Below are 13,934 nucleotides of genomic sequence, written 5' to 3' on the forward strand. Positions count from 1 at the left end.
GCTATGAGGAGTGCTCTTACTCAGTTTGCGCAGCAACCTACAGAATCTATGTGCGAAGCTTGGGAACGCTACAAGGAAATGTTGAGAAAGTGTCCACATCATGGAATTTCTGATTGAATGGTGATCACAGGTTTCTATAATGGTTTGGGGGCCCAATCTCGGCCCATGCTCGATACAGCAGCTGAAGGCGCTTTATGGGCTAAAAGCTATACTGAGGCTTATAATCTTATCGAGACTATGGCTGCAAATGAGCACCAAACCCAACTCAGAGGATGATGCCTGGTAAGGTAGCAGGTATTCTGGAAGTCGATGCAGCCACCGCTATTGCAGCACAGCTTCAAGCGCTGTCAATGAAGGTTGATTCGCTGGCTACATATGGAGTTAATCAAATAGCTACGGTTTGTGAGCTTTGTGCAGGTTCTCATGCTAAGGATCAGTGTTCTCTTGTCAACGAATCTGTTCAGTATATGAATAATTATCAGCGACAACAGCAGCCTGTGCCAGCGACCTATCATCCTAATAACAGAAATCATCCAAATTTCAGCTGAGGGAATAATCCGAATGCTATTCAGCCACCATATCAGCAAGGAGTGAGTAAACAGTTTAACCCACCTGGATTCCAGCAACCACAGCAATATGCTCAAAGGCAATCATATCCTTAACAGGGAAGTGCAGCTGCACCTACTAATGCTGATTTCGAGGAACTTAAGCTGTTATGCAAGAGTCAGGCGGTTTCTATCAAGACCTTGGAAAATCAAATCGGTCGATTAGCCAATGCAGTGCTCAATCGTCAACCTGGCACTCTTCCCAGTGACACGGAAGTACCAGGCAGGAAGGAAGCTAAAGAGCAAGTCAAGGCTATCACCTTAAGGTCTGGAAAAGTTGCTGATGCTGAAAAGGCAAAAGAAGGAGAAGCTGAAATTAGAGATGAAGAAGCTAAGCAAAAGGAGAAAGCGGCGGAACCAAGGAAGACTACTGTTGAACACACTCTGCCTGAGGGTAATACAGGGGAGAAACAACTCTATTCTCCACCACCTTTTCCTAAGAGATTGCAGCAACAAAAGCTGGATAGACAGTTCGGTAAGTTTCTGGAGGTGTTCAAGAAACTTCACATCAATATACCTTTCGCTGAGGCTCTGGAGCAAATGCCTAGTTATGCGAAGTTTATGAAGAGTATTCTTTCAAGGAAGGTGAAACTGGATGACCTTGAGACCGTTGCTCTCACGGAAGAATGCAGCGCTGTTCTGCAGCAAAAGTTACCGCCAAAACTGAAAGATCCAGGTAGCTTCACCATTCCTTGTACCATTGGCAAGTTGACTTTTGACAAGTGCCTTTATGATTTGGGAGCAAGCATTAATCTGATGCCGTTGTCGATCTTTAAAAAGTTAGATTTGCCTGGTCCAAAACCCACATACATGTCTCTACAATTGGCTGATCGTTTCATTACTTACCCAAGGGGCATAGTGGAGGATGTGCTAGTCAAGGTGGATAAGCTTTTCTTTCCTGCATATTTTGTTATTCTGGATTTTGAGGAAGATAAGAAGATTTCCATAATCTTGGGAAGACCTTTCTTGGCTACTGGCCGTACCTTGATAGATGTGCAAAAAGGTGAACTTACTATGCGGGTACAAGATCAGGATGTGACCTTCAACGTATTCAAGGCAATGAAATTCCCTACAGAAGATGAGGAGTGCTTAAAAGTGGATGTGATTGATTCTGCGGTTACTTCAGAACTCGATCGCATGCTAATGTCTGATGCATTGGAAAATGCCTTAGTGGGGGATTTTGACAGCGATGATGAAGATGGCAACGAGCAATTACAATATCTGAACGCTTCTCCCTGGAAGCGAAAGCTGGACATGCCGTTTGAATCTCTTGGTACTTCTGACCTCAAGAATGCTGAAGGAAAGCTCAAACCATCAATAGAGGAAGCACCTACCTTGGAGCTCAAGCCATTACCTGAACACTTGAGGTATGCTTTTTTAGGTGATGCATCTACTTTACCTGTTATTATTTCATCTGACCTTTCAGGTAGTGAGGAAGACAAGCTCTTAAGGATTTTGAGAGAATTCAAATCGGCTATTGGATGGACCATACCAGACATCAAGGGGATAAGTCCTTCATATTGTATGCATAAAATTCTGCTAGAGGAAGGTAGTAAGCCGACTGTTGAACAGCAGCGCATACTGAATCCTATCATGAAGGAGGTGGTGAAGAAAGAAATTCTAAAATGGCTGGATGCAGGCATCATTTATCCTATTTCTGACAGTTCGTGGGTGAGCCCCGTACAATGTGTACCTAAGAAAGGAGGTATCACTGTGGTAGCAAATGAAAAGAATGAGCTAATCCCCACTCGAACAGTTACAGGATGGAGAGTATGCATGGATTATCGAAAATTGAACAAAGCCACAAGGAAGGATCACTTCCCTCTTCCGTTTATTGATCAGATGCTTGACAGGTTGGCTGGTCATGAGTATTTTTGTCTTCTGGATGGCTATTCAGGGTATAATCAGATTTGTATTGCACCAGAGGATCAGGAAAAGACTACCTTCACTTGTCCATTTGGCACGTTTGCTTTTCGCAGAGTTTCGTTTGGGTTATGTGGCGCATCGGCCACTTTTCAGAGGTGTATGATGGCTATATTCTCTGACATGATTGGAAATAATGTCGAAGTGTTCATGGACGACTTCTCCGTCTTTGGACATTCATATGATGAATGTTTGAATAATCTTCGCGCCGTACTCAAAAGGTGCGTGGAAACTAATTTGGTGCTCAATTGGGAGAAATGTCATTTTATGGTGCGTGAAGGCATTATTCTTGGGCATAAGGTCTCTAACAAGGGTCTGGAGTTGGACAAGGCCAATGTGGGAGTCATTGAAAATCTTCCACCACCTAATTCTGTGAAAGGAATCCGTAGTTTTCTTGGTCATGCGGGTTTTTATCGGCGATTCATCAAGGACTTTTCAAAGATATCTAAGTCGTTGTGCAATTTGCTTGAGAAAGATGTGCCTTTCAAATTTGATGATGAATGTTTGGCGGCATTCGAGACTCTTAAGAAGAGTTTGATCACTGCACCAGTTATTACAGCACCAGATTGGAAAGAACCGTTTGAGATGATGTGTGATGCGAGTGATTATGCGGTAGGTGCAGTTTTGGGACAGCGCAAGAAAAATCTCTTCTATGTGGTCTACTATGCGAGTAAGACCTTAAATGGGGCCCAAATGAACTACACCACTACTGAGAAGGAGCTCTTGGCTATAGTCTTTGGTTTCGAGAAATTTTGATCTTATCTACTTGGTACTAAAGTAACAGTATTCACTGATCATGCAGCCATTCGCTATCTGGTTTCCAAGAAGGACTCGAAGCCGAGACTCATTCGTTGGGTGCTTTTACTTCAGGAATTTGAGTTAGAGATCAAGGATAAAAAAGGTACTGAGAATCAAGTAGCTGACCATCTCTCTAGGTTGGAGAATCCCGATTCTACTTCACAAGATAGGACATTAATCAATGAATCTTTTCCGGATGAGCAGTTGTTTGCAGTTCAGGAGGAAGAACCATGGTTTGCAGATATTGTAAACTATCTCGTCAGCAATGTAATGCCTCCTAAATTGACCTCAGCTCAAAAGAAGAAGTTTCTGCATGAGGTGAAGTGGTATATATGGGATGAACCATATTTGTTTAGACAGGGAGCTGACCAGATCATCAGGAGATGTATCCCGTTCCGTGAGACGGAGGGGATATTACGAGACTGCCACTCCACGGTTTATGGTGGACACTATGGTGGTGAGAAGACGGCAGCTCGTATTCTGCAAGCAGGTTTTTTCTGGCCTACTTTGTTTAAGGATGCTCATCAGTTTGTTTTAAGGTGTGATCATTGCCAAAGAGTGGGAAATTTGACGAGAAAGGATGAGATGCCGTTAAATGTGATGCTTGAAGTCGAGGTCTTTGATGTTTGGGGAATCGATTTCATGGGGCCTTTTGTCTCATCTTGCAATAATCAGTACATCTTGCTGGAAGTCGATTATGTCTCAAAATGGGTAGAAGTCAAAGCTTTACCGACAAATGATGCAAAGGCAGTGCTAAATTTTCTTCATAAGCAGATTTTCACAAGGTTTGGAACACCTCGGGTAATCATAAGTGATGAAGGGTCGCATTTCTGCAACCGTAAGTTCACTTCTTTGATGCAGCGTTATAATGTGAATCATCGAGTGGCTACTGCCTATCATCCGCAAACAAATGGTCAAGCGGAAGTGTCTAACAGAGAGATCAAGCGCATTCTAGAGAAGGTTGTTTGTCCGTCAAGGAAGGATTGGTCTTTAAAGCTCGATGAAGCTGTTTGGGCTTACAGAACAGCATACAAAACTCCACTTGGTATGTCCCCGTTTTAGTTGGTGTACGGTAAGGGATGTCATCTACCTGCGGAGCTTGAGCATAAGGCCTACTGGGCATTAAAAAAGTTGAACCTGGATTTAGATGCAGCTGGTAAGAAAAGAATGCTTCAGCTTAATGAACTTGATGAATTTCGACTTCAAGCGTACGAGAATAACAAAATGTATAAAGAAAAGGTGAAGAGGTGGCACGATAGAAAGCTACATCCTAAGTTATTCATGCCGGGGCAACAAGTTCTCTTATTTAACTCTCGTCTCCGACTTTTTCCTGGGAAGTTGAAATCGAGGTGGTCTGGACCTTTTATTGTCAAAACTGTGTTTCCACATGGAGCGGTGGAAATTTTTGAGAATGATCCGGACCAAGCGTTCAAGGTTAATGGTCAGCGTTTGAAGCACTACTATGGGGACATGGCAAACCGAGAAGTGGTTAGTGCCATTTTGTTGACTACTTGAGAAAGGTACGCAACGTCAAGTTAATGACGAAAAAGAAGCGCTGCGTGGGAGGCAACCTATGATTTGTTATTACAGGAACCCTTAGAAGTTAATAACCTATCCAAAAACACAAAAAAAATCAGAAAAAATGGGACTAAATTTTTTTTTTCCAGTGACCCCCTGAGCGCCCGCTCAGGGGTCGACTGCCAGAATTTTTTCTTTTTTAAGTTCATAAAAAAAAACCCAATTTTAGCCCATAAACCCACGATTTGTTCCCACTACCCCATCATTTTAATCCTTAATCCCCAACCCTAATCTAATTTAACCTATTCCACACCCTATATATACATACACACATCCTACATATCTCCCACAAACTTCCTACACTTAAACTCTCTCCCATGCACCAAAACTCAGTTCTTAAACACTTTTATTGGAGAATCAATGGCACCCAAGAGAGCACGAACTATCGATAGCAGCAGCACAGTCCCTACTGCTGATTCATCAAGGGGTACTGCTGCAAGGCCTCGGTTGACTGACAGAGCTGCGGAGGAGGAGTACACTAGGCTTTTGGGGAAGTCGATTCTGAAGGAGAGAGGGTTTTACCATCGGGGAGGGATGGTGAGTTGCTACCCATGATTGCAGAGAAGGGGTGGATAGCTTTTTGTGAGTCACCCGAAGCAGTGCCGATGAGCGTGGTTCGCGAGTTCTATGCGAACGCGAAGGCTGAAAAGAATGGGTTTTCTGTGGTCCGAGAGCTGACGGTTGATTATCATCCTGCGGCGATTCGCCGTGTGATTGGACAGCGAGAGAGGAAGCCCGAGGAAGGGAACTGGAATGAGAAGACTGCTGAGGATTTTGACTTGGATTTGATTTGTGCGACTCTCTGTAGGTCGGGCACAGTTTGGACCTTCAAGACCGGCACTAATGAGTATCGTCACTTCCCGACAATCGCTATGAACAGGTATGCCCGTGCATGGAATGCATTTATTTGTGCTAATATTTTACCTTCTTCGCATGCACACGAGGTCACAGTTGAGAGAGCACAATTGTTGTGGGGAATTCTTAATGAGGAGTACTATGTGGACCTTGGTGAGTTTATCTACCAAGGAATTCTGAAGTTTTTGAGGGGAGCTAAGCATATGAACATCCCTTATGCATCCACGGTTACGAAGCTGTGCCGAGCAGTAGGAGTGAACTGGCCGACTCATGAGCAGTTGCAGTTGCCGGCAGCTCCGATTGATTCTGGGACTCTGAATAGGATGCAGGAGTGGACCGGTGGTGAGCCCGAGGAGCATGGGCTGGGTTATCGTCTTCCAGGAGGGCGTCCAGCACGAGGTGCTACTATGGCTAGGCCTAGGCCTGATGAGGCTGGTTCTTCGAGAGCTCAGGAGGGTGCTGGGATGGCTGATACCCAGTATAGGAGGCTTTCACGGCGGATGGATGCCATGTACGAGACGCAGAGCAGGTTTGCTCAGGAGCTCACCCTTGCGTTAGGGACTGCTTTTCGGGGCCTTGGAGCTGATATCCAATGGCCAGTTTTTGGTGAGGACTCTGCATACCCGCCGCCTGATACTCCACCCACTGAGGGTGATGATGATGTTGACTCCGAGTAGGTATACCCTGTGTTCCTTTCTACTACCTTCACTGGGGACAGTGAAGATTTTAAGTTTGGGGGTGGTAGTTAAGGAATACTGTGTGTGTGTCATATAGCTGCATATTCATGATAGTTTAGTTCATATAGTTGCATAATTTATGCCATATAGTTTTTTTTATATAGCTATATTTGATTATCATGTCATGTAGCTCATGCATTTACCATGATCCCTTTTGCGATGATTTATCGGCTGAATTGCGATATTGATGCGAGTGGAGTGATAGCATTAAAGTGATATTAAGTCGTGTAGGTTGATATGCATGCTAGAAGCACTTGTAATTTCACTAAGTCTTAGAGAATGCGTAAGGGCTAGATTGTTGTTATGATTTGATTGTTTTCGAGGTTAATCTATTTATTATGCTTAGAATTCGATAATAGGTTCTTAGTGATAAAGGCATGAAAAAGAAAAAAATGGAGTAAAAAATGGACTTTGTTGCTAGTTGTGGCTAGACGTCAAATGGCTAGTAGCCGGCTCGCATGTTGTGCGAGTAGTCTAGGGTTGAGCAAGATGGAGCGAAACGCACTTGCTCAGAAATTTTAAAAAAAATAAAATAATAATAATAATAATTTTTGTGGTGTTTATAATTAATCATGAGTGGGCTCTTTGGTATTCGAGTTATTAAGTTCTTAGGGGACTTTGTGCCTAGTGACCTAAGGCTTTTAGAGTCTGGGATCCGCTAACCTAACGCTCGTTACATGGATACCATTGTATAAGTCTTTTGTGGACCTCACTCATTGCACGGTCAAATAAGCATTTGTGTTACGAATAAAAAACATGATTCCGTAATAAGCTCCAGAATTCTTGTAGTGTTGTATGTCACTTTGTGCCTAGAATTTTTATTCTTTGTATAATCATGTGATTGCCTTGAGGATAGTCGAGTCATAATAATTGGTCTAGTTCCGAAGCATATCTGTTAAGCATCTGCACACACCACGTTTCTGGCTGTATGTTCGTTTGTATGAGTTTATTGATCTTTAGTCGTCTAACTGCATTTGTTGAGATGTTACAATTTGGTTGGTTCGTTCGTAGTAAGGGGGATCACTGCATTTTCATATAGATTGCATTCATGCATGTTTTTATTTGTTTTTGAGTCTGTGACGCTTGAGGACAAACATCGATTTAAGTTTGGGGGTGTGATAAGTGGCATTTTATACCACTTAGAACATCTTAAAATGGCTTAAATTGGTGCATTGAAATCAAGTATTTTGTGTATTTGATGCGTTTTTCTAGTATTTATGCATTTCAGGGTATTAGTTGCATTTCGGAGGAGTAATCATCAAGAATAAGCCTTGGCATGTGTTCATCGTTGAGAGAGGGAAGAAATGGGCAGATTACGGCGAAGAAACGGAGCAAACTCAGGAAATTTCCAGAAGGGTCCTGAGCGCCCGCTCAGCAATGCTGAGCGGCCGCGCAGGAAGCTGAGCGCCCGCTCAGCTATGCTGAGCGGCCGCGCAGGGTCGGGAAAAAAGATAAAATATTTTAGGACTTCTATTTCTGTTTGGTTTCCACTTCTATGTAATCTGAGTTTTATGGGACTATTATATAAGTAGATTTGGAGACGTTTTCACGAGAGAGGATCGTGGTATTACGCAAGGAGCGAAGGAGATAAGGAAGAAGACCGTTTTAGTACACAGCAACGAAGAGGAAGCCTATTTTCTTGTGATTCTTGATTCGTTGTAACGTTGGATGCTAGTTTTCTTACCTTGAACCTATTTACTCTTGTGACGTACTCTGATTTAATATAATTAGTTTAGTTATTATTTTCTTGTGTTTGTTTATCATGATTTCATATGAACCCATGATGACGATAAGTGCTATTATGAGCTAATCGTGATCATGGGGTTGCAATGGATTTACTATAGAATTATTTAGTTAATTATTTAATACTTTAGTGTGTGATGATTGTATGATATCTAGTATTGGTTATGCGTATTCGTCTTATGTGCGTCGCGAACATATAAGATAGGGTGTTAATCTCTTGTGAAGCGACGGTGGATCTTGAGATTTAGAACTTGCCATGCTAGCGTAGGATCATGTACGTTGTGCATGATTAGTGGGTAACTCTAACAGTTTTATTTGCCCTATGTAATCAAAAGGAATAACTTGTGCTTAAATCGTTGTGTTGTCAATTTCTGTAGATATATAGGAACTCAACATAATTGATGACTATTCAACTTCTATCTTAATTGTGGATGTTTGGTAGAATGGTATTAGTACAATGAAAGTTGGCTTTTATCAGTTTCGTGTTATTCGATTAATATCATCACTATCACATGCTAAAGGAATTAACAATGACTATTGAAGGAAGTAGTAATGAAGTTGTGATCTCATGAGTGTTTTATTATTGATAATTTGAAGTGTTAATTAAGTGATTAATTAAGTAGTTAATTGTAGTTAATATTTAGTCAACAATTCTAAGTGTTAGTGTCTTAACATTGAGAAGTAATCATACATTGGTGAGTGAGTTTAATTAGACAATAAATTAGTCTGAGTCTCTGTGGGAACGAACTAGAAAGTATTCTATATTACTTGCGAACGCGTATACTTGCATGAATATTAGTGTGTGTTTTTGCCCTAACACTTATTATAGAATAAGTTCACTGAACATGACTCACACAGCTGAACAACTGATGGAGTTCACTCACGTGTCAGCAGTTGTTCACATAGTGATAGTTGTACAAGTATCCTTAGACTTGAGGTCATCATATTCATCTTGTGTACACTGAACTATGCTTTGGTTTAGTTCTTAGTCTCAACGGACAATTATAAGGGCTCTACTGGGTATAGGAATTTGTACACGAAGATAGTGTATGATCAATAAAGGATCTATCACTTCCAGTGAAGGAAGAGAATGTTCAATGCTGATCCACTTATGCTAGTTCAGGAATCTCTGGCCAGAGTGAATGAAATTAGAAAGGAGTTTCTAATTTAAATTAAATAAAACTAAGCATAGTGAATGGGAAAGCAAGTGATTAAATAAGATAGGCTTGACACAAGTTCCATGCCTTGTATTTAATCGTGACATTGCAGGGTATAAGGAATTGATTGTACGGTAACTACTCACTGAATAGGTTCTTGGTATTCTAAGCAGTGAATTCGTATTATCCGGATAGTCGCGATATGCTGAGTAATATCCCTCACGATGTAGAATAAATATGATTAATTAATTAATCATATTTAATGAATTAGAGAATTTATATAAATAATGATAAAATAGTTTTATTATTATTTATTTCTACTACCGGTTTAACATTGAACCTAAAGGGTCACACCATAAAAGAGAATGATTTAATGGTGGAGGAATTAATTAATAATGGCTGATAATTATTTATTTATGAAATAAATAATTAATTGGCAAATTTAATAATTGATTAAATGAGATTTAATTGATTATAAATTAATTAAGGAAAGGTTCTTAATATTATTAATTAATAATTTAATTTTTGGAAATTAAATCAAGTGAGAGAATTATTTCTAAAGAGTTTAGAAAAAGGATTAATAATTAAAAGGTGTTTTAATTATTAGTGAGAATAATAAAGGGTTAATAATAATAATATTTTATGGGAAAATTTTCAGCTGAAAATTTTGCCTATAAATATACTATTATAGACCCTATTTTTGCCTCAACCAAAATGATTTACAAAACCCTAATTCTCTCCATCTCCTCCTCCTTCGTTACATCGTTTTCTTGGTGGATACCGGTGGAGTGCTTCACACTTGAGGAGCAGCTGCTAAGGATCTCCGTTCATCGTTTTTGGATCGCCATTAAAGACCTCCATATTTCCATTAACGCAAAGCTTCTTAAGGTAAACATACTGAACTATGAATTAAATATTATTTTTCGCATGGATCCTGCGGAGGGTTTCATTTTTTTAAGATTTTAATTTACGTTTTCGCTGCGTTTATGTGCTAAAAACCCTTCAGTTTATATACATAGTGAGAATCTTCTAACCGAAATAGGATCCCGAAAATTTATCATATATCATATAGAATTGAATTAATCATTTTCTTTAACTAATAAACTTTTTTTTTATTATTATTAAAATCACGAATATTACAAAAAGACTTCACCTCAACTTTGCACAACACACATTTATCATCCACATTCATTCCAAAATATAGCATTCTATCTTTCGTAAGCTGTTTATTTTTTAGAGCTAACCAAGTCACAAAAGAGCATTTCAGAATAATAAAATTATGCCAAATTGATTGAGCCCATGTTACAGCAGGGCTCGAAGCTCTGAAGGAGTTCCAAATCAGAGAGATCTTTACTTTATAAGGTTGTAGGCCATCCCAAGAAATGCAATCCTTGTTGTTGATATGAATAGCGGCAACTAGGCGTCTCACTTCAAGAACATCAACATGATTAGAAATGGGCAGATCCCAAGTATAATCACGGAGGAAAACACTGACTGGAACCATATTAGTAGACTCAGCTGTACGAACCACCGTGGGAGAAATATGGAACAAAACTTTTCCATTGACCCAAGGGTCATGCCAGAAAAGAAATGAAGAGCTTCTCCCTGTAATAACCCCAATTTTTGGGAAATTTTGAAACCCTTATGAATAGTGTTTTTGCTGAATGAGAAAACTTTTCATGCCACGCTATGTAGGGGTTCTGTTATTGATCTTATGGGATATTATTAGTACTCTATGTAGTATATAAGTGTATGTAAAGATCGTCAGAATCCAATTCCGAACACTTGGATTTTTCCCGGAAATCCACTAGATACGTAGAGAATTGAGTATAAGGTAACATGATAAAAATGATTTAAATTAAAGGATTATGATAGAGGATCATAAAAAGAAATGTAATGTATTGAGAAAGGTTAAGGGAACCTAAGTAATAAGATCCCGGGTATGATCCTTCAAACGATAAACGAAAACGAAAGTTAAGCGAACCGTATAACAGATCATCGGTCATTAGGCAAACAATTAGGAAGTTAATCAAAGGGATTAGTGGGGATGATGTCATCCAACCAATAGAAAGAGGACAAGGAGGGGAGGATGACATCATGAGGATGACACAAGCATGACATGGGAAGGAAGGAGGTGTGGTTGAAAGAGAACCACACAAAATCAAGGGCAACTAGGTAATTCACTAAAACAAACAACAAAAATCAACCAACCAAAAGCAAATCAAGGCAAAACACAAAAATCTCTTTCTTCCCAAGCTAGCTCTCGGCCCATTTCTTAAAAATTGAAGATCCAAGCTCCACCACTTACTATTTAGCAAGGTAATTATCTAAGCTTCCCCATGGATAGTTACATACTTCCTATAAGTTTAAGCTTCTAATTCCAAGCCAATCTTTTTCTATAAATCATGAAAGAAGATGGTGAATAGTGTTTTTCAAGAACTAAAATTTGTGTTCTTGAAGTTTTGTTTAGATTAAGCTTGGATAAGGACTTTAAGGGTGATTCCAAGCCATTCTCTTGATTCTCCACTCTCCAAGGAAGGTATAAACTACAAACCCTAGCTTTAGTTTTGAGTAATTAGGATTGAATGTGTTTGATATAGCATATGTGAAGCATGATGCTTTATTGGTTGAAGTTTGGTTGAGTTTGTAGAGATTAGTTGGTTTTGTTGCATTGTTGGAGTTGTAAATCTTGGTAATTAGTTAAAGAACCTAAGTAAAGCTTTTAGTTCATGTGGGGAATAAGTATAAATGGTTAATGTGGATTTGTTGGGGCTGTTATGATGTGGTTTGGAGGGATATTGGTTGTATGATTGATTTGGGGTTGATTTGTGGTTGGTTTTGAATGGTTTAAAATTGGGAAAACGCGTAAACATAGCCGTCGTAACGTCCGATTTTCTTTAGACTGTTTTTGTGCATAAAATTAGGACCCGAGAACCCCCTGATAGATTTTGACCATTGCCATGTTTAGATAGTTCATATTACGAGCTTCGTTTTGATATGTAGTTCGTTCGATTCCGATGCACGGTTTAGGAGAAACGACCGTTTCAAGTAACGGCGTTTCGCGAACGAAACTTTTCCCCTCGCCTTACTTTGAAACATAGGTTAAAGACCAAAAAGGGTTAATTAATGTATGAAACAATTATGGTAAGAGTGTTAGGCAGTAGGTAAGACACTCGCGAAGGAATCGCCTTAAAACTCGTAAAGGTTAAATTATTAAAAATGGTGGAGCCGAGGGTACTCGAGTGACTTAAGAGAATCAGTAAGCGCAAAATGAGCGTTAGAGTCTGAGTTGGTTAGAGTATAGATTTACAAGTGACTTTGGTTTAATTCCAATTTACTTGTTGTTTATAGGTTACCAGACTCGTCCCGAGCCATTCGTAACCCCCAGTCGCTCAGGCAAGTTTTCTACCCGATATACTGTTGTTGTGATGTAAATATATGTATATGCATTATCTTGTGATAGCGCATGATTGTTATTAGCAAATTTTGTGATATATTGGAGCATGCTGATATGGTATATAAGCATGTCTGTTTCGTAATCTGGTTATCTATCTGTTGATTTCAATGCTTATAGTTGCATAATACCTATGCTAGAAATAAGCAAGTAGTTGCGTATACCCTTAGTATAGGGGATAAAAGGTGAACATATTTCTAAACCGGGAGTCGATGTTCCCGAGTATATTATATATATATATATATATATATTTATATATATATGGATATAGTTTTTAAAACTATGGATCGAATAAGGTTTATTCGATACCTTTATTTTACTTAATTGAATATTAATTTGAGTATTCATTCGAGGGCTTATGACTCAGTTTATTTTATTATTTGAATATTATTTGAATATTCATTCGAGGGCTTATGACTCAGTTTATATTATTATTGAATATTACTTGGATATTCATTTGAGGATGTATGACTCCTTTATTTTATGAATATTATTTATAGTATTCATTCGAGGTATTATGACTCCGCTTATTACTTAATAATATTCTTTATTGTATTAAAGAATAAGGTGTCGATAATCAAACTTATTTTTGATTATTCAAATAAAGAAATTACTTTCGTATAAGTATATCTTTGATTATTTGCTATTCATTTCAAGTATAAGTTTTAATACTTCTACTTCAATTATTTTATAAAGATTATTCTTTATGGGAATATTATTTAAATAATAATATTCAGACATTTTCTAAATATTCTGGGGATTGATTTATTTTATTAAATCAGCATCACTCCAAACATTCTTAAAAATATTTTGCGAGTCTTCAAAATGATTTTTAAAAGTTAGAGCAGATCCTAAAACTCATTTTTATATTTAAGATTCTCCTTTCGAAGGGGATTTAAATACTCGCTCAAAACCTGAGGGATCCGGCTCTGTGGTGTGTTTTATATTCGCAACAAGGTTGCTGTTTTGTTAAATGAATCGATTACTTACCCAACACTCGGGAAGTAAAATTCTTGGAACAAGTTAATCCATTAACAGGCATCGCCTGGGAAATATCGGTGAGTTCTCCTTTCCAAATAGATAC

General features: G+C 38.9%; 1 non-coding gene across 1 annotated transcript; it reads right to left on the reverse strand.

Moving 5' to 3' along the window:
• LOC141709453 (small nucleolar RNA R71) lies at window positions 1–107 on the reverse strand. Its single transcript, XR_012570028.1, has one exon. It is a non-coding gene; the product is annotated as a small nucleolar RNA R71 (small nucleolar RNA).
• Between the last annotated feature and the right edge of the window lie 13,827 nt (window positions 108–13,934).

Source organism: Apium graveolens, chromosome 2 (genome assembly GCF_009905375.1).
Source record: "Apium graveolens cultivar Ventura chromosome 2, ASM990537v1, whole genome shotgun sequence".
Classification (NCBI taxonomy): domain Eukaryota; kingdom Viridiplantae; phylum Streptophyta; class Magnoliopsida; order Apiales; family Apiaceae; genus Apium; species Apium graveolens.